The sequence below is a fragment of the Peromyscus leucopus genome, chromosome X (genome assembly GCF_004664715.2).
Source record: "Peromyscus leucopus breed LL Stock chromosome X, UCI_PerLeu_2.1, whole genome shotgun sequence".
In the NCBI taxonomy this organism is placed as follows: domain Eukaryota; kingdom Metazoa; phylum Chordata; class Mammalia; order Rodentia; family Cricetidae; genus Peromyscus; species Peromyscus leucopus.
In genome coordinates, this window is record NC_051083.1 from 47,309,543 (window position 1) to 47,334,098 (window position 24,556).

The following is a 24,556-nucleotide window of genomic DNA, read 5'->3' on the forward strand; positions in this document are numbered from 1 at the left end:
CTCTCAGAATATTGAGGCACCAAAGTAGTTCTAGATGACAAGGATTATTTCATATTTAGTCATACTTCATATTTCAAAAACAGGAGGTTGGGTTCTAGCTCAGTTGGTCGTGTTTGTCTAGCATTCATGGAACCCTGAGGTCAGTCCTCAGCACTGCACAGACCATGTGTGTGGTAGTATATACTTGTAATTCTAACACTCAGCAGGTAGAAGCAGGAAGTTCAGGAGTTTAAGGTTATCCTTCAAGTCCCCAGTCTCAATCCCCAGTGCAATAAAGAAAGAGAGAAACAGAAAGTGTGTGAGGGGAGAGGAAGTTTGAGCCTCAGTTTGTTTTTGTTGTTTGCTTCAATGTTGGATCTTGAACCCATCCTAGGAAAGCAATCTACCACTTAGTTACATCTCCAGCCCCAAATTATGCTCTTTGGAAACCAACTTTCTTTAATTTCCCAGAGAAAGAAAATTACTTATAAAATCAAAAATCCTTGAGAAACCCTTGCTGGCTGCTTTCATCCTGCAATGCCTTTCTAGCACATTCTCCTGACAGAGCTTACCCTGGTAAGGTGACAAAAGAAGCCCATAGCCACATGTGGTGGCTCATATATGTAATGCTACCACTTGCCTGGGGCTCTTGGGGTGGGTTATCGCAACTTTAAGACATTTAAGACAGAGACATTTGCCCATAGCTGAAAAGAATGACTATGGATCCGAGAGCCAATGAATCAATGAGTGGCACAGGAAGTATGAAAGAAAGGCAAGGGACGGTATTGAGCAAGATGATATCTAGGGAGAACATCTTTCCAAAGTCTTAGGAAATGTTCACATAAGAAGACACCTGCCATAGTAAGGTTCCATGTATACACCGTAGCTAAATGGTAGGTTTCCTCTATCTGTAAGAACCAGTTACTAGTTTTCTGCAGATAAGAAAAAATTATATTCACTCTCGGTCCTGTGTGCATCCCCTTTTTTATTAATTATACTGTTTCAGGCAGTATAAAACTATTCCACATCCCCCAGAGTCCTCAGCTAGCCTTGGCTCTGTTCTTAAGATGTGTTAGCAGTGGCCAAGCGGTATTCACCTGAGGAAGTTGGCTTAAACAGCATAACACTATGTTCATCTCCACAGCTTACCCATCTCCAATGGGGAACCAAGAAAAAAAGGATAATGTAAGAGCTATTTATTCCAGTGACAAATATTCTTTGACTGTTTTGGTGGCTTACATCTACAACCCCTGGACTTAGGAAGCTGAGACAGAGGATTGCTGCAATGTCTATTATTGCAGTGTGGATTGTTGCAGTGTGGGTTGAATAGTGTGATTACTAGATTGATTTGAAATTTTCTGAGAAACCGCCATACTGATTTTCAAAGTGGCTCTACAAGTTTGCACTCCCACCAGCAATGGAGGAGTGTTCTCTTTACTCTACATACTCTCCAACATAAGCTGTCATCAGTGATTTTTATCTTAGCTATTCTGACAGGTGTAAGATGGTATCTCAGAGTCATTTTGATTTGCATTTCCCTGATCACTAAGGAAGTTGAGTAATTCCTCAAATGTCTTTTGGCCATTTGAGATTCTTCTGTTGAGAATTCTCTGTTTAGATCTGTACCCCATTTTTTAATTGGATTATTTGGTATTTTGATGTCTAGTTTCTTCAGTTCTTCATATCTTTTGGAGATCAACCGTCTGTCAGATGTGTGGGGTTGGTGGAGATCTTTTCCCACTCTGTAGGCTGTCGTTTTTGTCTTATTGATCATGTTCTTTGTCTTACAGGAGCTTTTCAGTTCCAGAAGGTCCCGTTTATTAGTTGTCAGTCTCAGTGTCTGTACTATTGGTGTTATATTCAGGAAGTTGTCTCCTGCACCAATGCTTTCAAGACTACTTCTCATTTTCTCTCCTATCAGGTTCATTGTAACTGGATTTATGTCAAGGTCTTTGATCCACTTGGACTTGAGTTTTGTGCAGGGTGATAGATATGGATCTATTAATTGTCATCATAGAACCTTCATCCAGTAACTGATGAAAGCAGATGCAGAAATCCACAGCCAAGCACTGGGCTGATCTCCGGGAGTCCGTTGAAGAGAGGGAGGAGGGATTATATAAGCAAGGGGGTCAAGATCATGATGGGGAAACCCACAGAGACAGTTGACCCAAGCTCATGGGAGCTCAGGAACTCTAGACTGACAGCTAGGGAGCCTGCATGGGACTGATCTAGGCCCTCTGCATGTGAGTTAAAGTTATGTAGCTTGGTCTGTTTGTGGGGCCCGTAGCAGTGGGACCAGGATCTGTCCCTGGCACATGAACTAGCTTTTTGGAACCTATTCCCCATGGGATGCCTCGCTCAGCCTTGATGCAATGGGGAGGAACTTGGTTCTGCCTCAACTTGATATGTTATGCTTTGTTGACTCCCCTGGGAGGCCTTAACTTTTCTGAAGAGAGGATGGGGAGGTGGAATAGAAAGGAGGTGTTGGGGGGGGGAGAATGGGAAGAGAGGAGGGACGGGAAACTAATTGGTCTATAAAATAAATAAAAATAATAATAATGATAAAGAATAGTGGTTACTAGGCCAACTTGGGCTACAAAGTGAGACTGTGTCTCAAAAAACTAATTAATCAATTAAAATAAATGCTCCCCTTTTAAGGGAGGGGAGATTATTTGGGCTCACAGTTTGAGGATCCAGTATGACATGGTGGGGAAGGCATGGCAATAGGAATTTGAAAGAGCTAGTCACATAGTATCCACAGACCGGAAGCAGAGATGAGTGCGCACACTAGACTTGCTTTCTCCCTTTCAGTTAGTCTATGATGTCAGCCCATGGGATGGTACCATGCACATTTAGGATGCATCTTGGTGTTTTGCTTTGGGGCAACAGAGGCAGGGTCTTGCTTTGTAACACAGGCTGGCCTGAAGCTCACAACAATCCTCTTGCTCTAGCCTCCTGAGTACTCTGATTACTGATTGGAACCACCATATCTAGCTATCATTCTAAACTCTTTACGAGAGTCCTTAGTAACATGTCTTCCTCACCTCAGCTCATATAAACTAACTTGCTTTAAAGTAATGTATTTGGAGTGAAAAATCAGATGATGGCCATAGGAAGTCCAGATCCTGGGTCCCAATCAGATCTTTTTTTTTTCTATTTTAATTTAATTTTGTTTATGTATATAAATGTTTTCCTTGCATATATGTCTTTGTACCATGTGCATGTCTAATGACCATAGAAGCCAGAAAAGGGCATTAGATCTCCTGGGACTGAAACCATAGACAGTTATGTGTTGCCATGTGATCGCTGGAATTGTACCCAGGCCCTCTGGAAGAGCAGACAGTGTTCTTAACAATTGAGCCTCTAGAACTCCCTTTTTAAAAGGACAATACTACTCTGTGACATAGGGTCTCACTGTTGGACCCATGCTGGCCTTGAAATGATGTTCTTCCTTGTGCTGGTATAGCCCAGCACCTCAACCCTGTCTTTGGATTAGACAGAAAAAGAGCCGAAGGAGTCAGTGCTCTGGAGAGAAAGAGCCAGCCCAGATCAGGGATGGTTCTACTCACTGTCTCATAAGAACCATTTTGTGTCTCATAAAAAATTATTCCCAGTTTTTTTGTTCCTGCTTAAGATACTAGCTGCTCAAGGGCTTGCCAGCAGGGTCCCAACTCTTAAAGGACCATATCCCCCTGCCTTTTTTTAAAGCTTTCTCAGACACTATGGAAATTCAAACCCCACATTGGGCAAAATAAAGTTTTTGGATGGTTTTACTCTTTGCTCTTTTGGGGGGTCCACCACCCAGCTCACAAGTAAATCACATATGGAATCTTATTAATACTAAAATTGTTTCACTATATGTCATTCGATTATTTGTTGTTTTGCTTTCAGTATTATGGTCTGTTGCAGGATATTTGATCATACTGTGAAACTTGAGACTGTGTTAATAAAATGAACCTTGGATATGGGGGAGGAACCAGAAACTAGATGACGTGAATCATCCATAGAGAGTAAGGAGAAGACAGAGAAATGAATAGAGAGAAGATGCACAGGAAAGAGGAGAGAGGGACTTGGAGTGAGGCAGTCTTTTAGGTTTGGGATGGCTGGAGAGATGTTCTTTTGCTGGAGTCTCCAGCCAAAATGGAAGGTCAGCTGGTTCCTTTTCTGACACTCTGAGGTTTTCATGCCAACACCTGCCTATGAGCCTTTAGGGGTAAATAGATTGATATAGACTTAGTTAAAAACTACATTTGGTGTCAGCATCAGAGCCCGTGAATATTGGACCAGAAATACTGCCAGGCCAGGACCTGAGCAATAGAGCACTGCCTGTAGAGCTGCCACAGAAGGTAGTTAAAATATCAGTAGATTCAGGGGCAGCTGCTAAGCCAATTGAAAAAAACAATGGAACAAAAAAACTGAGTAAAAAACATCTGCCATAGTACAAGCATCAGCATTCTGGAATTCTAGGAACGTTGAATGCAGTTCCTGGTCAGATAAACCTCCAGCAGGCCACAATTTTCAGGCTTGGTTTTCAGGACCCAAGGGTTGGGCAGAGCGAGCTGAGAGCCACGGGAAGCGGATCCAGGTGTAGGTTAGCAGTTTCAAGGTTTGCTCACATGGTTAAAAAGTGCTGATGACATACAATAAAAGAGGTCCAGAGGAAAAAACCTCTGAACAGGTTACAATGTATTTTACAATGTACATAAGCTTAGGGGAAAAAAGTTATAGTCATAGAAAAATATTAGTTTAAAAATAATAATAAAGTCTTTAAAGAGAAATTAAAAGTACTATAAAAGAAAAAAGCCATGTAAGATGGGAAATACACAGGTAGTCTTGATCTTATATGTTATTGTGCTAATTTTGAATTTTTTTTATTGTTGTAAAGCAAAGGACAGCTACAAAGAGACCTAGAATTGAAAAAGGGACTGTTGAAATAAATCACCTATAATTTAGGAATGTCTTAACTTTAAAAAAGTCAAAAAATATATTTGTCAAATGGAAATAAAAAAAAAATTATTCCCACAAGGCTGGAGAGATGGCTTAGCAGTTAAGAGCACTGACAGCTATTCCATAGGACCTGCATTCAATTCCCAGCACCCATGAGGCAGCGCACAACTGTCTGTAACTCCAGTTCCAGGGACCTGACACCCATGACAAAACATTAATGCCCACTAAGGAAAAAAATATTCCCGCTCCTGTGCCACGTGGAGACTTTCTTTGCTCGGCAGTGTCGGGGACAGAGCCAGGGTTGTGAACCTATTGGGCAAGTGCTCTACTATTGAGTTCCATTCCCAGCTGCCAAGATGGAGCTTTGAGACAGAAAAGTCTCCTTTGTCCTGAATTAGCTTTGAATAAAACTATTTCTTTTCACTGATTTCGATCTCCCAGATTTTCACTCGAGCGGTGAGCAGTACAAAACTTCAGTTTCAGAAACAGAACTAAGCTACGCATTTCCTCAACCCGAGTAATTGTTTGCCTCACCCTTTACCTGGTCTTCCATAACGATATCCTAGTTTCCAAAGAACAGCAAACAAATCTGTAAAACATTGGCCAAGAAGGACAAAATAACAAATAAAATAAAAAACTGTTAAAGAACATCCCTTGTTCCTAGTCCTTCATTAACTTATCTGTGCAAGTCAGAGCCCTGTCTGAACTTTGATTCCTGCTACAAAAAGCAAAATGAGGTTTATGTACTTATAAATTTGTAGTGGATTGACTGAATGACCTTCATGAAAAGGTGACCGCAAGTAACTACCTTTTCCTTAACACAAATATTTAACACTTATGATAGAAATATAAACAGAGTAATGATTCGTGATTTCTCAATACGTTCTTCCATGCTGAAGCACCTTTAACTAGCTTTGATCAGTAGTCAGGAAAAACATAGAGCAAACTTAGTTTTGCCAATAGTAAGGACACACAGACAGTAAAAAAAAAAAAAAAGAACAACTATGAAATAAATAAAAGAGGGAGAAAGCGTGGCACTATTCAAATTTTAATACTAAAGATGTCTATCAGTTAACTCAGGAAATACAGCTTCGCTCAGGTTGGACTCAGGGTGTTGTATTGTTTCGGATTTTATTAGAATAAAGCATGTGTCTTTCTGTTAATATTCCTTTTTATTTGAATTCCAAAGTTAATGGGCAAGTTGATATTCAACTTTGGGCCAAGACAAAGGGGTAGGTATTTATCTTAAAACAATTGCCAGTAAAGATACTACCACTCTTTGTTGTGCATTTCACAACCAGATTACATAACCTTCCAAGGGTATGTCATCAGCAGCAGTAGCATTGAAATACTATGAAAAGCACACATGAATAGTTTCAAGTACACCACATTACTCCCTGTTTTTCCTATTGGTATGTAGAATGGGAAGAGAAGGCAAGGATGACAAAAAGTCTTACCAGTCTGCTAGAAGAAAGTCATGAAGAGCTCCCCATTCGTTTCATTGTCCTCTGAACCTAACACCCACACCCACATTACATAAGGAGCTCCTAGCACATGAAAGAGGCTCTTTATATTGCCTTGAAAATGACACAACAATGATGTGTTTCTCAGCTTTCTTTCCTTGTATTTACATGCCCAAAGCCACACATGATTTCCCCTTCTTATCCAACTGGGGCTTTTCCTCATACCATATTCACACTGTCGTGATCCATTTCCTTGAGAACCTAACATCTTGGACGTTGTCTTCCAGTTTCTGTTGTAGTTCAGCTTTAAACATTGTGAAAAATATATTACAGGAAGAAGAAATGTGTCAAACAGGAAGTCAATATTTGCTGAGGGTCTGCTACTGGCTTATGTCTTTACCCAATGGCTAGTGGATGAAATGCCGGAAGTACACTCCCAAGCGGGAAATTCTAATTCTATACAAGGAGGGCTTCTCCTGTTAGGATAGTTACACAAAAACTGAGTTAAAGAGATGCAGCAGTGAAAAAAGTCATCTGTTTCCAGTCCTGATGATCAAAGTTCAGTCTCTGGTACCTATATAAATTGGGAGTTTTGGCACCAAATGTATAAAATGAAGATATGTTCTCTCCAAGGTATGGTTGAGGGGAAGGATTTAGAGGCATCTGGGAGAGTCCAGAGCAGGGAAAGAAAGTAGTAGACTAGACATGACTGAACCAGGCCATGGGAGGAGAGCAGACAGGGATGGGGGGGATGTGGGACCGAGAGAGAGGGGATCAAGAGGAGACAGAGAGAGAGAAAGAGAGAGAGAGAGAGAGAGAGAGAGAGAGAGAGAGAGAGAGAGAGAGAGAGAGAGAGAGAGAGAGAGAGAGAGAGAGAGAGAGAGAAGAATGGGCCGAGAGGGGATCAAGAGGAGACCAAGAGAGCCAAGATAGCAAAGAGGGTGCATGGCTGAAACAATAGGGTTATAAAGGAATGAGAAGCTAGGCAAAGGGAAGCCCATGTGTTGGATAAATTTAGGGGAGGGAGGGTGAAAATAGCTAGGAGGAGCCAGGATGGCAGCATGGACTCTGTAACAGGGATTTGTGATGCTGAGATAGCCTGGAGGCCAGTCTGTACTTTGGTATGTGCTAGGCTCCACAGTTAGTCATTTGTCCTGAGTCTCCTTTGGACCTGATAGTACCCTCATGGTGGAGGGAGAGAACTGACTCTGGCAAGTTGTCCTCAAAGCTCCATACTTGAGCTGTGTCATACCTGCCATGGTCACCGAACTGATGCCCACAGAAGAAAGAAAGGGGGCGAGGAAAGAGGGAGAGATTGAGGAGGGAAGACTGCAAGGAGAAAGTTGTGCTGGCTCCTATAACCCCATCCTCGGGGATTATAGGAGGACTGCAGCAAAAGGAAGTCTGAAGTTAATTTAGGCTACATAGGGAGCTTGAGGCCAGCCTGGGCTCCAGTGTAAGATTCTGCCTCAAAACAAAGAAGTAGGGCCTAGAGAGGTATCTTGGTGATTAAGAGCACTGGCTGCTCTTCCACATGACCCAGTTTCAATTCCCAGCACCAGCATGGTGGTAACTCTAGTTCCAGGCAATTTCTGTTCCCTCTTGTGACATCTTCAGGCACCAAGCACACACAAGACACACAGACATACACCCACACACACATAAAATAAAATAATCAATCAAAAGTAAAACAAAAAAATCAGTGTATCCAATCACCTTAAACATGTGCCATTTTAAAATGTTTTTGAAAAGATATATTTCTATTTATGTGTATTTATATGTGTTTTTGTCAGTGAATGTCATGTCTGTACAGGTGCCCACAGAGGCCAAAGAAGTGATCAGATCCCCTAGAGCCAGAATTAGAAGTGGTTGTGAGCCTCCTGACCTGGGTACTAGGAACTGTACTCTGGTCCTCTGGAAAAGCAGCAAATGCTCTTAGATAATCAGTAATCTCTCTAGCCTCTTTTATTGTCTTTGTTGTTGTTTTGATTCAAGTGGATCAAAGACCTCAACATAAAACCAGACACACTGACCTGATAGAAGAGAAAGTGGGGAATAGCCTTGAATGGATCAACACAGGAGACAACTTCCTGAACAGAACACCAATAGTGCAGGCAGTAAGATCAACAATTAGTAAATGTTGTTTTTAGATTAATACAATTTCTTTATTCTTTGGGAACTTTACGCATGCTTACAATGTATTTAGATTGTATTCACACCCTCAACCCCGTTCTCCAACTCTTCATGGATCCTCATCCCATATCCCTCTCCCAATATGTCCTTTTTTAAAAAATAACTCACTGAACCCAGTTAGTAGTGTCCTCATACACATGGGTACAGGGCCCTACATTGGAACATGGTCAATTCATTGGGTATTTCACCCCTAAAGAAAACTGACCTCACTCCACTTGCAGCCATTAACTCTTAGTAACTCTCCAGCTAGGGAATAGGAGCCCATGTACCACTTCTTCATCCATCCTGGATCTTATTGTGTTTGAAACAGCATCTTTCTATGTATTTCTGACTAGTCTGGCCCTCACTGTGTAATCTTTTGCTGGGCTAGTGGTAGGGAGTCCTATCCTCTCTGGCCATGCTGGGCAGGAGCAGCTAGCCATGGCCCTCTTCTGACCTCTACAGACACCAAGCTTGAATGCTGTTCCTATTCATACATGCATACAAAACACAGATACACATAAAATACAAGGTAAGTGAATCTTTAACAGAAGGGTATTAGTACTGGTGAAAAGGAAAGGGGATTAAATCAACTTGCCATGTAATTGAGAATAACCTCCAACTCCTGATATTCTTGACTCCACCTTTTAGGTATTGGGATTACAAGTGTGTGTCACCATGCACAGAAAAAGTCCTACTTTTATATAAAAATGACTTACTTTCAAAATGAACATATAATTATAGAATGAGCCATGGCATTAACTAGGGTATGTTTTCCCCTTTTCATTACTGAGATAAGCCATTCAATCATACATGTTATAAATCTATTTCATTTTTATTTGTTTATGCTGTGGATATTGCTCTATATAAATAAAACACTGATGGCCAGTGACCAGAATAGTTGCAGGCAGGAAGTAGGTGGGACAAGGAGAGAGGAGAATTCTGGGAAGTGGAAGGCTGAGGAGGGAGACACTGCAGCCACCGCCAGGATAAGCAGCATGTAAAGACTCTGGTAAGCCACCAGCCACGTGGCAAGGTATAGATTTATAAAAATGGGTTAATTTAAGATAAAAGAACAGTTAGCAAGAAGCCTGCCATGGCCATACAGTTTGTAAGTGATATAAGCATCTGAGTGATTATTTTATAAGTGGATTGTGGGACTGCGGGGCTTGAGGAACCTGGAGAGAAGCCCTCCAGCAACAGTTTATTTTTAGAGACAGGGTCTCACTATATATCTCTGACTAGCTTGGAACTCACTATGTAGACCAAACTAGCCTTGAACTCACAGAGGTCAACCTGCCTATGCTTGCTGAGTGCTGGGATTAAAAGTGTGTGCCACTATGATTGTCTACTTTTTATTTTTAAATTATTTATTTATTTATATGTGTACATGACATGTATGTACATGCATATGTAGATGCAAGATGATAACTTATGAGAGCAGATTATCTCTTTCTGTGTGTTCCTGGGAATTGAACTCAGGTCATCAGGCTTGTCTTTACCAGCTGACTCATCTCACTGGCCCATAAATCTATTTTAATGTAGCTATCAGACATATATGAGATATAGATATGAAAGGTAATATATTTTAGTGTGCTATCCAGTGAAACCTATGTTTGAAATATGCTTTCATATAGAGAACACATACTTCTATATGGTACATATGAGAATGTCATAAAAATCTATGGTGTAGACAATGGTAAATGAAGAGAAATCAAAAGAAATGGAGCCACAGGCTGGAGATGCTACTCAGTTGGCAGAGTGCTCGCTTAGCATGTACTGTGTTTGATCTTTAGCACCACAAAAACCAGACATAATGGGGCCAAAAAAGTACATGGAGGGCAGGGTGTGGTGATGCATGCATTTAACCCCAGAGGAAGGGTGGCAGAGACAGGTGGATGTCTATGAGTACTAGGACAGCTATGATCTACATATCAAGTTCCAGGCTAACGAGGGCTACATATTAAAATCTTGTCTCAAAAATAAACAAATAAATGAAATGCTTGCATGGACCCAGGCATGATGGCACTTGCCTGTAAATCCTGGCACTAAGGAGGCAAAGGCAGAAAGGTCAACACAAGTTCAATGTTTCAAGGCTTCTCAAAGCTACTAGTGACTTCCAGGCCAGGCTAAGATACAGAGATCGACTATGTCTCAAAGCAAATAAACAAGTAAATAAACAAACAAAGCAAGTCAAGTGTGGCGATGAACACTTATAATCCCAGAATCCTGGAGGTAGAGACAGGAGGATCAGCTACAAATGAGTTTGATGCCAGCTTGTGCTACATTATATGCTGTGTAAAAATTTTCCCATGAGGTCAGGTGTGGTTCCACACATGCAGTCCTGTGTAGTTTATTTGAGAGGATTTAGAGTTTGAGGCCAGCCTAGACTACATAGTGAGACTCTGTCTCAATTGTGTCCTTGAAGAAAAAAAAATTCCAAAAACATATGATGAGTCAATAATGATCTATTGCAGAGGTTGCAATGTGAATGACACATCTTTGATTTTTGTTTTTATGTGGTTGGGACTGAACCCAGAGACTCAGACATGTTAAGCAAGTACTCTATCATAACTATGTCCCTAATGCCCCCTCACCCATTTTGAGACATTGTCTCTGTATTATGTAACCCTGGCTATCCTAGAACTCACTATGTAAAACAGGCTGCCCTTGAACTCAGAGATAGACTTGGCTCTGCCTCTCATGTTCTGAGATTAAAAGCATAAACAACCACACCTAGCCCTAGACCCCTTTATTTTTACTTCTTCTTTTTGAGATGGGGTCTCATTAGGTTGCACAGGCTGGCCTTGAACTCACTCAGTAGTCCAGATGGGCCTTGAACTTTCAGTCTTCCCAAGTAGCTGTGATTGTGAATAGTACATCTTCAATGGCTAATGCAAACAATTATTCATACAATAAATCTGCTTTGACGTGAACATTGTTTATATCGCATTAAGCAGTAGATTATTTAGGTTGTTAGATTTGGCAGCAAGTGACCTTACCCACAGGGCCATCTTACCATTCCTATTTTCTTTTTTGAGAAAAAGTCTCATTTGCCCATGTTGTTCTCCAACTCCAGATGTAGCAGAGGATGACCTTAAATTCCAGATCTTCCAATCTCCACCTCCCAAGTGCTAGGATTAAAAGTGTATACCTCCACTAAAGTGAAATTGGTTTTGGTGAAGTTGTCTCTTACTTCCTCATGAGCAGATGTGGGGTCCCAAAGATTCTATAATGACACAGTGTGATGGTAATAGTGCTGTGAAGCTCACTTATACATCTATGAAGCATGTTTGTGTTTATCCTACATTGAGCACATGAGGAATCCAGAATGTTCACGATTTAGAATGTTGTATGAACATTGTTCATTGAATTGTACAGTGTGCCTGATTAAATACCCGATATATACTTCTATGTCACCATATGATATAATGTCTGTCAGAATTTGGAAGGACTGCCATTCTTGTTCATGCCACTTACAAACCACGTGGGTCATCAAACAATACCTTATGGCCCACTCCAGCCATCTGAACTGTTATACTTCTGTCCCCTGAACCAAGATGCAGACTGTCTCCTGAATACAGCAAACCAGGAACAATGCAGAGGATGGTGATCTGGGAAATGTAGTTTCCAAGTACCTAAGTTAACATGATACAAATCCATCATATCCTCCATAAGTAGAGTTGCTCATTGAGGTTTGTTTCTCTCCGTTGGGTACTTCATGAACCTTGATAAAGATGTCATCCATACTTCAGTAACTTTCCCCCATCAATTCTTGTTAGAGGCTTTATTAACTAGACTCATTGTATAACAACCCATTTTTGCATCTAATGGATTAAAACAAGGAACATTATTAATAATTGTCATGATTCTGTATTCTAGTGGACAATTTCTGATCAGGCTCTGCTGGAGGCTGAGTGGTCCATGATAATTTCACTTACTGATAATGTCCAGGTCATAGGTCTCAGTGTGCCTAAACAGGATAGCTTGTTTCTGTTCTACTCTGCATCCTTTTCTGAAAATGTACTGGCCTTGTATTCTTTTGCATAGTAAAGGTCTGTGACATTCCTTTGCACTCCAAAATGCATGTCAGATTATTCAGTTTTTGAAACTCAGTTCAGGATCTCCAAACATTACTGACTGTCACCCAGAGATTTTCTCTTCAGTAGCCTCATGGATATTTGTTTTCCACAAAGCCATTTCAGTTTGGCACCTACATCATAGCACAGCTGGTGATGCTCTCACCCAATGAGAATAGCTCGGTTTTTATCAAGTGTGCTTTCAGTTTAGATTCTTTTGTTTCGGGGGAGAAGGAGTTGGGGCAGGGTCTCACAGTCTAAGATGGCCATGAACTCTGTTATGAAGGCTGTCATTGAACTCCAATGGCATGTCCAGATACAGGGAATCTATATCTTGGTCAGAGGTCAGGCTGCACTCTTCATTACTGGAAATTATTTTCATGCTGTTTGATTCCTCCTGGAATTACTCATTAGGATCTTACTTACCTGATTTTACTCATCAATAAGAGTAGCCTGAATCCCAGTTCCAATGAAGGCTGGGGTCACAGGTGTACAAGTCATAATAGGTCCTTTTCAGAAAGGGTCCCTCCTCAGTATTATTTTATTACCTTGACCTTATCCACCATATGTGCTAACTATAGTGAGTCATTGGCTAGTCCCTCGATATGCATCTGCATTCATATTTTCTGGATTATATCCATGCTAGTCTCTTTTCCTAGAATCCTCTCTCGTGAAATTCTACTTGAAGAGTTGCTCTTTATTCTTCTTTGTTCCAACATTTATTTATTTATTGTGTGTGTGAGAGAGAGACACACACAGAAAGACAAAAACAGAGACAGAGAGACAGATAGACACATACACACACACACACACACAGAGAGAGAGAGAGAGAGGAGAAGAGAGAGAGAGAGAGAGAGAGAGAGAGAGAACCATAGTGCAAGTGTGAATGAAAGTCAGAAGACAGCTGGGTTTTCTCCATCCATCCCATGTGAATTCTGGAGATCAAATTTAGGTTGTCAGGCTTGGCGGCAAGTGCCTTTACCTCACTGAGCCGTCTCACTGCCCTTTCTGTTACTAACTCATAATCCTCTTTCCTCTACTCCTCAAGTTCCAAGTGCTGGATTAGCAGGAATTTACAGGCATGTACTTTATATTGGTTTCAGTAATTAAATCAATTCTTAGGACACTATCTTTCTTCAAAAATACTCAGTTAAATGTCTGAATAGACTTTTAATTAGGGTCTCAAAATAGAGCAGAAAAACTACCATAAGCAAAATGGAGGAAAAGGCTATGCCAAAATTTCCAATGACAACCACTAAGTCTAGTGATAATTTGAGCTGAAATGTCTTCTAGGGGTCTGTCCCCTTGAGGTGGGTTTGACTGGGAGAATAAATCCTTCTAGTTCTAAACTCACAGTGGAATTTATCTGGGCAATGATTGGATTTCTACTGCTAGGAAATACTCCTTGTTTTAATTTTTCCCATATAATATATTTTGATCATGTTTTCCCTCCCCCAGTGCCTCCTAGATGCTTCCCACCTCCCTGTACACCCAACTTTATGTTCCACTTCCTTTTTTAATCTCAAAAGCAAAAACGAAAACAAAAAATTCCCCAAACAAAAATCAAAACAAAAAATATCAGCAAGACAAAAAAAAAAAAAACCCCAACAAAAAGCCCACAAAACAAAACCAACAACCCCCCCCCCCCAAAAACAAAAAAGAAGCCCATGGAGTTCATGTTTTATGTTGGTCAGCTACTCCTGGGGACAGGACCTATCCTGCAGTGTGGTTGATAAACCCAGCGAGAATGTATCGGAGAAAAACGATTTCCCCTTCCCCAGCCGGTATCAAGTGAAAAGGATTTCTTGGTTAGAGGTGGGACTTTGTACCCACTTTCCTCTCTCAGCACTGGAAACTCTGTCTGGCTTAACCCTGTGAATTCGTCTATGCATCAGCTCTGTTGTGTCCAGAGGACTGCTTGGAGTCACCCACCACCTCTGGCTCTTACAATCTCTCTGGTTCTTCTTCCACATCCTCTTTCACCTGAACTTGAGGTGAGAGGTTTGATGAACACATTGCATTTGCTATAAAGAAATACTGTTTTGATTTTGAATGTCAAGAAAGGCAACGTTTTTACTTTAAATTCTGTTTTATTTTGTGATTATAATACAATTGTATCATCTTCCCCTTCTCTTTCTGTCCTCCAAGCCCTTCTACATACCCCTCCTTGCCCTCTTTCATTGGTTGTTCAATACTAAATAGTTGTGAAAACATACTGTTAGGTCTCAAAAACAAAACAAACAAAGAATCCTGGACCAAGTCTCAGTAAGAGGAAGGAAGAGCTGTGGCTCCTTCCAGCACTTCTTACCAGGTCCCCCACCCTAAACTTCTCCTACCCAGAGGCTGGGCTTGGCTTCCTTTCCCCTAGCTTCTGATTCCTATACAACCAGCCATTTGGGCTACACACTCTCTAGGTCTCCTGACTCTTGGCCTCTTGGCTCCTGGCTGGCTCACTCTTGGCCTTCTTACCCTCTCCTCTCTCTCCTTTTTCTCCCTTGCCCCCTCCTCTCCTCTCATAGCTCTGCTCAGTTTGCCAGCCATGTTCGGTCTAGCCTCTTCCAGATGCCTCTGGATGTGCTCTCCAACATCTCCAAAAAACCCTTCTCTTCAACCATACCTAGGAGTGGTCATGTCCTCATTTTCATTCACATATGTACATATAACATTATAGATGCTGAACAGGGAGTGTTCATGTATGTACATATGTGAATATACACATAAGTGTACATATACGTATGTAATGGCAGTTACTGGGAAATACTCTTAGCAGGGAAGTGGAGTGGACTGCAAAGAGAGTGGACCTTACTGGGTTTGGAGTTGGAAGGATAGGTTGGTCGTGAAGGAGTTGACAGGCCTGAGGAGAGGTTCCCAGGGAGAAGACGCGTTAGTCATCACTCCCTTTTTTCATTCATATTCCTGAGACTTTTAGAGGGCAGAAGCAGAACTGAAACCTCAGGGGGAAGGGGGCAAATGGAAGGGGAAAGACAGAGACAGAGAAAAGTCGAAGCTAAATGCGTAGCATCTTTAGCTGCAGAACAGAATTTTTTCTTCCCTGCTTACTTGCTGGTAAGAGCTATTGTCCATTGAGGGAGGGAGTTTGTGGTCCCCAAGCTCCTTCCTTTCTTGCAGACTTTCCACTCCCAAGGCAAGAAGGAACAAGCAGGGTGTTAATGTGAGACTGAAAAAAGGCATAAGTGTGGTGGAAAAGCAGTGTCGTAGTACACAGTAGGATGTAGACTAGGCGGGTGCAAGGAGGAACTCCTATTTCCCAACCCCAGGCATGGTCCAGAGGGAGGAGCTTTCCTCAGAACAGTGAAAGACAGGAGATGTTAGCGGGTTTTTTTTTAAAAATCTTTATCATTTTTTCTGCTTCCTTTCCTTACTCTCTCTTCCCCACCCCTCGCCTCTCTTTCTCCCGTCTTTCTTTCCCCTAATTCTTTTTGTAGGATCTCACTCTGTTGCCTAGGCTGGCCTTGAACTCACAATCCTGTCCCAGCCTCCCAGGTGCTAAGATTATAGCTGTGCATCGCCATGCGTGGATCACGTTCTTGTGGTGAGTGATAAAGAACGCGGCTCTGGTCTGTGGTGATTGTTCCATTGCCCCATCTTCTCCAGAAACAGGTGTGCTTTTTGAAGAGTGTCATATGCTCAGCACGACACAAACCGCAACATTTTCCTTTGTGCAGATTTGTTCACCACATCCTGATCTCAGAAATCTGAAAATGTAAAGTCACCCCTGCCCCTTTTAGGGCTCTGTTCTGACTGGCTCCTGTGAACGAATTCCTTGCTTACATTTTCCCACAGTTTCTTCTTCTTCTTTCTATCTTCTTGAGTAAATTAAACAAACATTTTTATGGGTTTGAATATGATATTCACACAGTCAAGTACTGGGGATTGAACCAAGGGCCTTCCATATGATAAGCAAGTGCTATCTGTGTCTCTGAGCTACATCTCAGCTTGATGCGATTTCTTGTGGCTGGAGACTGAGGCCAGGACCTTGTGAACACTAGAAAAGGGATTTGCCACCAGCCCTGTATTTTTTTTTTAAATCAGAACCTCACGAGGTAGCCTAGACTGGCCTCAACTTGCTGTGTAGTCCAGGATAGCCTTGACTCAGTCCCCTGAGTGCTGGGATTGTATGTGTACCAAACCCTCCTGGCCTAAATTACTTGAGTAAAAGCTCCTGGTGTGGTGGCTCATGCCTATAATCCCAGCCAACTTGGGAGGCTGAGGTAGGGAGATCAGGGGATTCAGCTGTTTGAAGCTGACTGCATGGTGAGTTCCAGGATAGTCTTGAGATACAGTGTGAGACCCTGCTTGGACATTTTTTGGTTAAAAACAAACAAACAAACAAACAAACATATCTTGGATGGGAGAAAGCACATTAGCATCAACCTGACCCAAAGAATTACAGATACCTAAGAAATGCTGGGAGTGGGAGATAGTCTTCCCCAGGGAAGAGCTCACCTATTGATTATTCACCACCAAATGGTCAGTCCTGAAGTCAAACATACATGTCATATTATGCAGACTGAGCAGGTTGCATTTATGTATTTATAAATACATGTGTATAGACATACATATATGTATGTAATAACAATTAATGTAAAAAGAGGCTATGAATTTGAACGAGAGTAAGGAGGTTTATATGGAAGGTTTGGATGGAGAAAGGGAAGGGGCAAATGTGATTATATTAATCTCAAAGAATAATAAATAATAACCAATTTGACAATTTCTTACATGGATGCAATCTATCTTTAGCACAGTGGTCCTCAACCTTCCTAATGCTGTGACCCTTTAATTCAGTTCCTCATGTTGTGGTGACCCCCAGCCATAAAACTAGTTTCTTTGCTACTTCACAACTGTAATTTTGCTACTGTTATGAATCATAATGTAAATATCTAATATGCAGGATATCTGATACGCAACCCTGCAAAGGGGTCACGACCCACCGGTTGAGAACCACTGCTTTAGCATCTCAATCCCTAACTCTTTGTTCCCACTCCTCCCAGACACCCTCCAACATGTACTGCTCTCCTACATTCATGTATAATTTTTTAACTGTGAAAGCAGCAGCAAAACACTCTGCACTTTAAATGTTTTTTTTCATTTTATATACTAACCACAGTTCCCCCTCCCTCCCCTCCTCCTGCTCCCCCCTCATGTCCCCACCCCGCCCCCATCCACTCCTCAGAGAGGGTAAGTTCTCCCCTGAGGAGTCAGCAGGGTCTGGTACATTGAGTTGAGGCAGGACCAAGGCCCCTCCCCGCTGCCACCTACATCAAGGCTGAGCCTTGGCTGTCCTGGATCATCGCTCTGTAGACCAGGCTGGCCTCCAATTTACAGACATCTGCCTGCCTCTGCCTCCTGAGTGCTGAGATTAAAGGTGTGTGAAACCAGGCTCTGCTAGCATTTTGCTTTAGAAATATTACTGTTTGTGTCTTTCTTTGAAGTTTCCCATTATTGTTTTTAGTTAGGAGATGATTTAGTAAACTGATTTTAAATATTAGTTCCCATATGAGCCCTGTGTGCTTGGGAAAGCTATACAACTCTCTGGGTCTCTCTTTCCTTATGCCTAAACTAGAGCTACTATGGGTCACTGTTATGAGGGTTAAATGAATTAATTCTTTGAAGTTTCTGGCTTGGTTGTTTTCAGATATGGTTTTTACTGTGTAGTGTTGGCTGTCCTGGAATTCACTGTGTAGGCCACACTGACCTCAAACTTGCAGTAATATTCCTGCCTCAGCCTCCTGAGTGCAGGAATATTTAAGTTCTGTGATGACATTTCAATGTATAAGGCAATCATGTCCTGTTATTACTGTTTAAATCTCAGATGGCTCAAAAGAAGGAAAATGACCTGATATAGTATCATAGGAGCAAGTTAGGATTCAGAAGGATCTGCACTGTAAATCCTGGTCCTTGTTTGTGCTTATAAAATTAAGTTTTTCTTTTCTTTTGCTTTCTTTTTTCTTTTTCGAGACAGGATCTCCCATAGCTCAGAATAACTTTACTAGGTAGTCACAAATGTCCTTGAATGTCCTTGAATGTTCCTCCTGCTTCCAACTCCCACGTACTGAGATTGCCTGCATGTGCCACGGAGCTTGACAACACTATTTTGTGTACCACATTTTTTTCCTTACAGCTATTTATTTATTTAGTGTACAGGGAAGTGTATGTGTGTGTTCACAGAAGCTGCATGCTATGGTGTGCATGCAGAAGTTAGAAGACAACTTTTGGAATTTGATTCTTTCCTTCCACTATGTGGGTCCTGGGGATAGAATTCAGGTTGTCAGGCTTGGCTGCGAGTGCCTGAACCCACTGAACATCTCTTTGACCCTAACTTTGTTGTTGTTTTTACAGTTATTTAGTTAATGTGTGTGTGTGTGTGTGTGTGTGTGTGTGTGTGTGTGTGTGTGTGTGTGTACATGCCATGCCATAGATGTTGTCTTATTTACGGTTACATTGCTGTGAAGAGACACCATGACCAAGACAACTCTTAAAAGAAAGCATTTAATTGGGGGCTTGAGTACAGTTTTAGAGGGTTAGTCCATTATCATCATGATAGGAAGCAGGCAGGCATGGAGCTGGAGCAATAGTTGGGAACTTTAGATCCTGATCCACAGACAGAAGGCAAAGAAAGACACTGGACCAGGTGTGGACTTTTGAAACCTAAAAGTACAATTCTAATGACACACCTAATCAAACAAGGCCACCCCCATTCCAAGGAGAATATATCCCCTAAATCTTCCCAAACAGTTCCACTGACTGGGGACCAAGCTGTCAAGCACATAAGCCTATGGGGCCTTTCTCATTCAAATCACCACACATAGGTCAAAGAGGGTCAGTTCTTACCATCTCAGTTCCAGGAGTCAACTGAAGTTGTCGGGTTTCAGGGGAAGTGCTTATCCCTGCTGAGCCATCCTGTCAGCCGCCAGCATTGTTTGAGATACTGTCTCATTTAACCCTGGCTGGCCTCATTAGGTAACTGAGGATGATCTTTAACTTCTGTCCTACTGCATCCATTACCTGAATGTTGGGATTCCAAGTGTGTGTCACATCCAGCTTTTTCAGTGCCAAGGAGTCATACTCAGAGCTTCTTGCATACTAGATAAGCTCTGTACCAAGTGAAATGCATCTTTAACTCCAATGCTCATAACTATTATGAGCTTCAATTCACTTTTTATAAACAGAGATTATATATCCCTGTGACTTTTACTGTGAGACTTGAGACAATAGAGAAACAACCCATGTGTTACATTTCCAGTCTCAGCAATAAACAGATACATGCATATACAAACTTGCTAGTACTGCTGGACTTAGTGTAGCCATTCTCCAACTAACATACCAAATGAACATTCATAGGTTCCATAAATGTGGGGGACACACCCCCACCTTTCCCCCCAGGGTGCTCTTGGAGGAGTGACAGATAAGAGATTTAGATAGAAATATAGAGAGAAAAGAGACAGATAGAAACACAGGATAGCCTTGGGAGGGCCTGAATCCTAATCCACTAGCCCCTTCTGTCTCTTCTAAAAGGCTTTTTAAAGGAATGCCACGGGGTGGAGCAAAAGACCTCCCCCTAGCACAGCCAAGAGCAAACCCTTCCAAACACCTGGTAACCATGCACATGGTCAAGCCATCCCCTTATGCAGCCCTGCTGGGTAAAGCAAGCTCAGATTTCACTAGGAAACCTCTGTGGGCTGCCACACATGAAGTGTGTGCAATGTGCATAGTAGTACCATGTAGCTGAGGAGGCTTGCCTTGCCTTTTCCTCCAAAAATGCTGGGATTATGGGTGTGTACCTATGTGTTTACATTTACATGTAGGGCACAAAAACAATAAGAATATTCCTGGATCCTTGGCACGAATCAAAGCTATGATACCAAACAGTAATAGAGTCATTATATTCTTGACAACTCAACGCTCACAGAAGTCTCACATTTAAGCATGTCCTTGATGAAACAGCAGATATTAATTTTATCCAACACTGACCCTTGGTGATGAAATGCTTGCTGCTGTATACGGAAACACATGAGATGGCTCCAGGAAAAACATTGGAGTGGGCGAGTTGCCCGTTCTACTAGGAGCTTTCTCATGAAATTTTTACCTGAAAGAACAACTGATGAATTTTAGTTTTGCAAACTTGGACATCTGGCAGACATTTTCTTAAAAATGGATAAAAGGTATCTGCCATTTCCAGGATGACAATTGTGAGTCGATGTTGCCAGTTAGAAAAATCTAAGTTTTCAAATAAAAATTAAAAATTTGTGCCGGGTGGTGGTGGCACACACCTTTAATCCCAGCACTAGGGAAGCAGAGGCAGGTGGATCTCTGTGCGTTCGAGGCCAACCTGGTCTCCAAAGTGAGTTCCAGGACAGGCTCCAAAGCTACACAGAGAAACTCTGTCTGGAAAAAAATTTTGTTACTTATTTTTTAAACTTTGTTTATACACTTGAAGAAAATTTGCTTATAGCACAATTTGCCTCACATATATTCCAGGTGGTGTATTTGTTTTCAGTTACAATTTTTCAATTAAAAAAGAATAGTATTATTTTCTGTTTAGTTTATATAAAATAAATAACAATAAAAAATGTTTCTGTTAGGTGGTGGTGGTGTACACCTTTAATCCCAGGACTTGGGAGACAGAGGCAGGCAGATCTCTGTGAGTTCAAGGCCATCTTGGTCTACAAATCGTGTTCCAGGACAGCCAAGACCGTTGCATAGAAAAACCCTGTCTCGAATACTCCCCACTAAAATGTTTCTGGTACACTACCAACAGAACACAAAAACAGTGTACCTATTTTGCAATGTTGCTGTTTTTTGTACTTATTTTTGACTGTACATAATCCAGGCAGAGTTACAACTCTACACTTCAACAACATGCTATCAGTCCTAAAAACTGCCTTTAAAAGAAGCATAATCCACCTTCATACTCACTTATTTATATGCATGCATATCATTTAAACTTAGGATCTGTGTAGTAGTGAGAACATGCTATTTTTGTCTTTCTGAGTCATCTCACATAATACTATCCTTTCCAGAACCATCCTTTCTCTTGAAAGTTTCATGACTTCATTTTTTCTTCATGGTTGAGTAAAAATCCATTGTGTTATATGTGCCACCAAGAGAGGAAGTAGAGGCAGTGAGAAGGAGGTGGGGATGAAAGGTCACACGTCCCATGAAAGGAGAGTAGAGCCTTCTGAGGGTGGTATGATTCAAATGAGGGAGGTGCATGCTGTCTAGAATAAGGTTCAATGGCAATACCACCAAGAGAAAGTAAAGAAACTATAGAGCGAGGAAATCGTCATTGCTATACATGTACTTGTTTGATAGTTGTGGAGACAGTTTATAAGTTATAAGCAAATAAAAGGCAAATAAGCAATTTGACTCAAGAAATTTAATCTATCCTGGGCTGGGAAGATTGCTCAGTTGAGTAAAGTACTTGCTGTGAAGACCTGAGTTCAAATCCATAGAACACATGTGAAGGTAGATACAGCACCCAGTGCTCCTATGACCACATGAGAAATGGAGACAGGAGACTCCCTGGAGACTCATGGATCAGCTGGCCTGATGCATGCAGTGCTAAATAAAAGACCTTGTGTCAAAATGGAAGGAAACCTGGGTTTTTTACATGTAAGCCATGATACATGTATGCTGTTCTCTCTCCTACCCTCCCTCCCTCCCTCCCTCCCTCCCTCCTTCCCTCCTTCCCTCCCTCCCTCCCTCTCTCCATCCCTCCATCCCTCTCTCTCCCTCCCTGTGTGTGAGTGTGTGTGTGAGTAGGAGAGAGAGAGAGAGAGAGAGAGAGAGAGAGAGAGAGAGAGAGAGAGAGAGAGAGAGAGAGAGAGAGAGACTTATGGAAAGACATTTTGTGCAAGCACTCAGGAGACAGAGGTAGGAAGATCTCAGTGAGTTCCAGGACAGCCTGATCTACATAGTGGGTTCCAGGACAGCCAGGACTACATGGTAAAACATTGTCTCAAAAATAAGACATTTAGCATATTCTGTATAACTTTTTTATTTTGCTATCATCATTTGTACACGGTCTTGACAGTGTATCTGAGCATTACCATCACTATCTGCTTCCCAGATCATTTCTTCAGCCCTTTCATCTGTTAACTTCTCTCCAAGGTTTGTCATCACATGCTGAAGCTATGTGAATTAATACAGCCTTTGACATCTTTATCAAACACACAGCATGCTTATATAATCTCTTTTTACTCTCTGTGCTTTAATTTTTCTTGCCTTATTGTCAGAAATTTAAGGAAGTCTATTGTGCCATTTCTATCAGCATCTACTTTATTAATCATATCTGTAAGCCTGTCTCTGTGGAATTCTGCCCAAGAGACATTATCACACTTTCTATTTCCTTTGTTCTCATGTTTCCATCACCATCCTTGCCAAATAACCAAAAGGCTTTTTGAATCTTGCAATATGCTCTTCAGTCAGTTGGTCCACCAGGTTGCAAAGGCTGGCTTCTGAGATGTGTTTGGGCTTGCTATCTCCATTCAGACTGATGCTACTCTTCTCACTAATGCTTGTGTTTGTGATTTTTTTTTTTTTTTTGGTTTTCCAAGACAGGGTTTCTCTGTGCTGTTTTGATGCCTGTCTGTAGACCAGGCTGGTCTTGAACTCACAGAGATCTGCCTGGCTCTGCCTCCCGAGTGCTGGGATTAAAGGTGTGCGCCACTGCCTGGCATTTGTGACTGTTTTTAAAGCAGGGTCTTACGAGATACATTCCAGACTGACTTTGAACTCAAGATCTTCTTCCTGCTTCAGTATCCTGAGTGCTGGGATTACAGGCATGTAGCAGCAATATCCAGATAACTTCTTTTTGTGTGTGTGGGAGAAAGTTACCAATTGTATGTTATTTATATTATCGCGCAATGATTCTATCATTATGAATTTCCAATTAATAAGTGAGTATTTTAAAATATTAGTTTCAATTTTTCTTCAGTGTTGTGGATTAAACCCATGGCATTGCACAGGCTAGGCAAATAAACGTTCTATCACTGAACTATATTTCCAGCTCTGTTTAATCTTTGAAAAACTACTATACTACAACTGGCCAAGGTGCAGAAAATGAGAGACCGAAGAATTCTGGGAGTAGATAGCCAATACAAAATTAAATCAATGGTATTTTTGTAAAATTTTTGTCTCATATTGCTTTGTGTGAGCATTTTTGTCTTATTCTTTTGCTACTATACTTTGGTTTATTTTTTGTGTATGTGTGGATATGTTTTGGTATGTGTTTGTTTGTATGTTTGTTTTTAAAGAGATAGAAAGTCCATGGAACCAGGTGGGTAGTGAGGGGGGAAGGATCTGGGGAGAGTTGGGGGAGGGAAAAAGCATGATTAGAATATGCTGCATAAAATAGTGTTTGAATAAAAAAGGAAAAATGTTAGTATGAACTGCTTAAAATAAAACTCTCTGTATTTTCTGTAATGTTTAAGTGTGTAAAGCATTCCTAAAACCAAAGATCTATTTGAAATCCTTGTTTCTGCTGGATGTGGTGTATCATGCCTGTACTTACAGCGTGTAAGAGGCCGAAGCAGGAGGATTGTTATGAGTTAGACACTAGTCTAGGCTAAAAAGTGACAACTTGTCTCTCAAACAAATAAACCTGAAAGGGAGAGAGGGAAAGAGCACTGTTTCTGAATACTAGGATGGCGAATAGCACAACCCTGTACTCTTCTGCAAAGATGTTTAAAGATAGCAATGCTGTGGGCTCAGCAAGTAAAAATGCTTGCCCCTGGGACCTACCTGGTGGAAAGAGAGAAGCAGCTCCAGCAAGTTGTCCTCTGGGTTCCACATGTGCACCATGACACCTGCATACCCAGACACTAACGTATACAAGATAGATGATAGATAGATAGATAGATAGATAGATAGATAGATAGATAGATAGATAGATAG

The 24,556-nt window shown here is 41.4% G+C and overlaps 1 pseudogene; it reads right to left on the bottom strand.

The window, feature by feature from the left end:
• Nucleotides 1-22,642: 22,642 nt before the first annotated feature.
• LOC114683582 lies at nt 22,643-23,252 on the bottom strand (annotated as a pseudogene).
• Nucleotides 23,253-24,556: the final 1,304 nt, after the last annotated feature.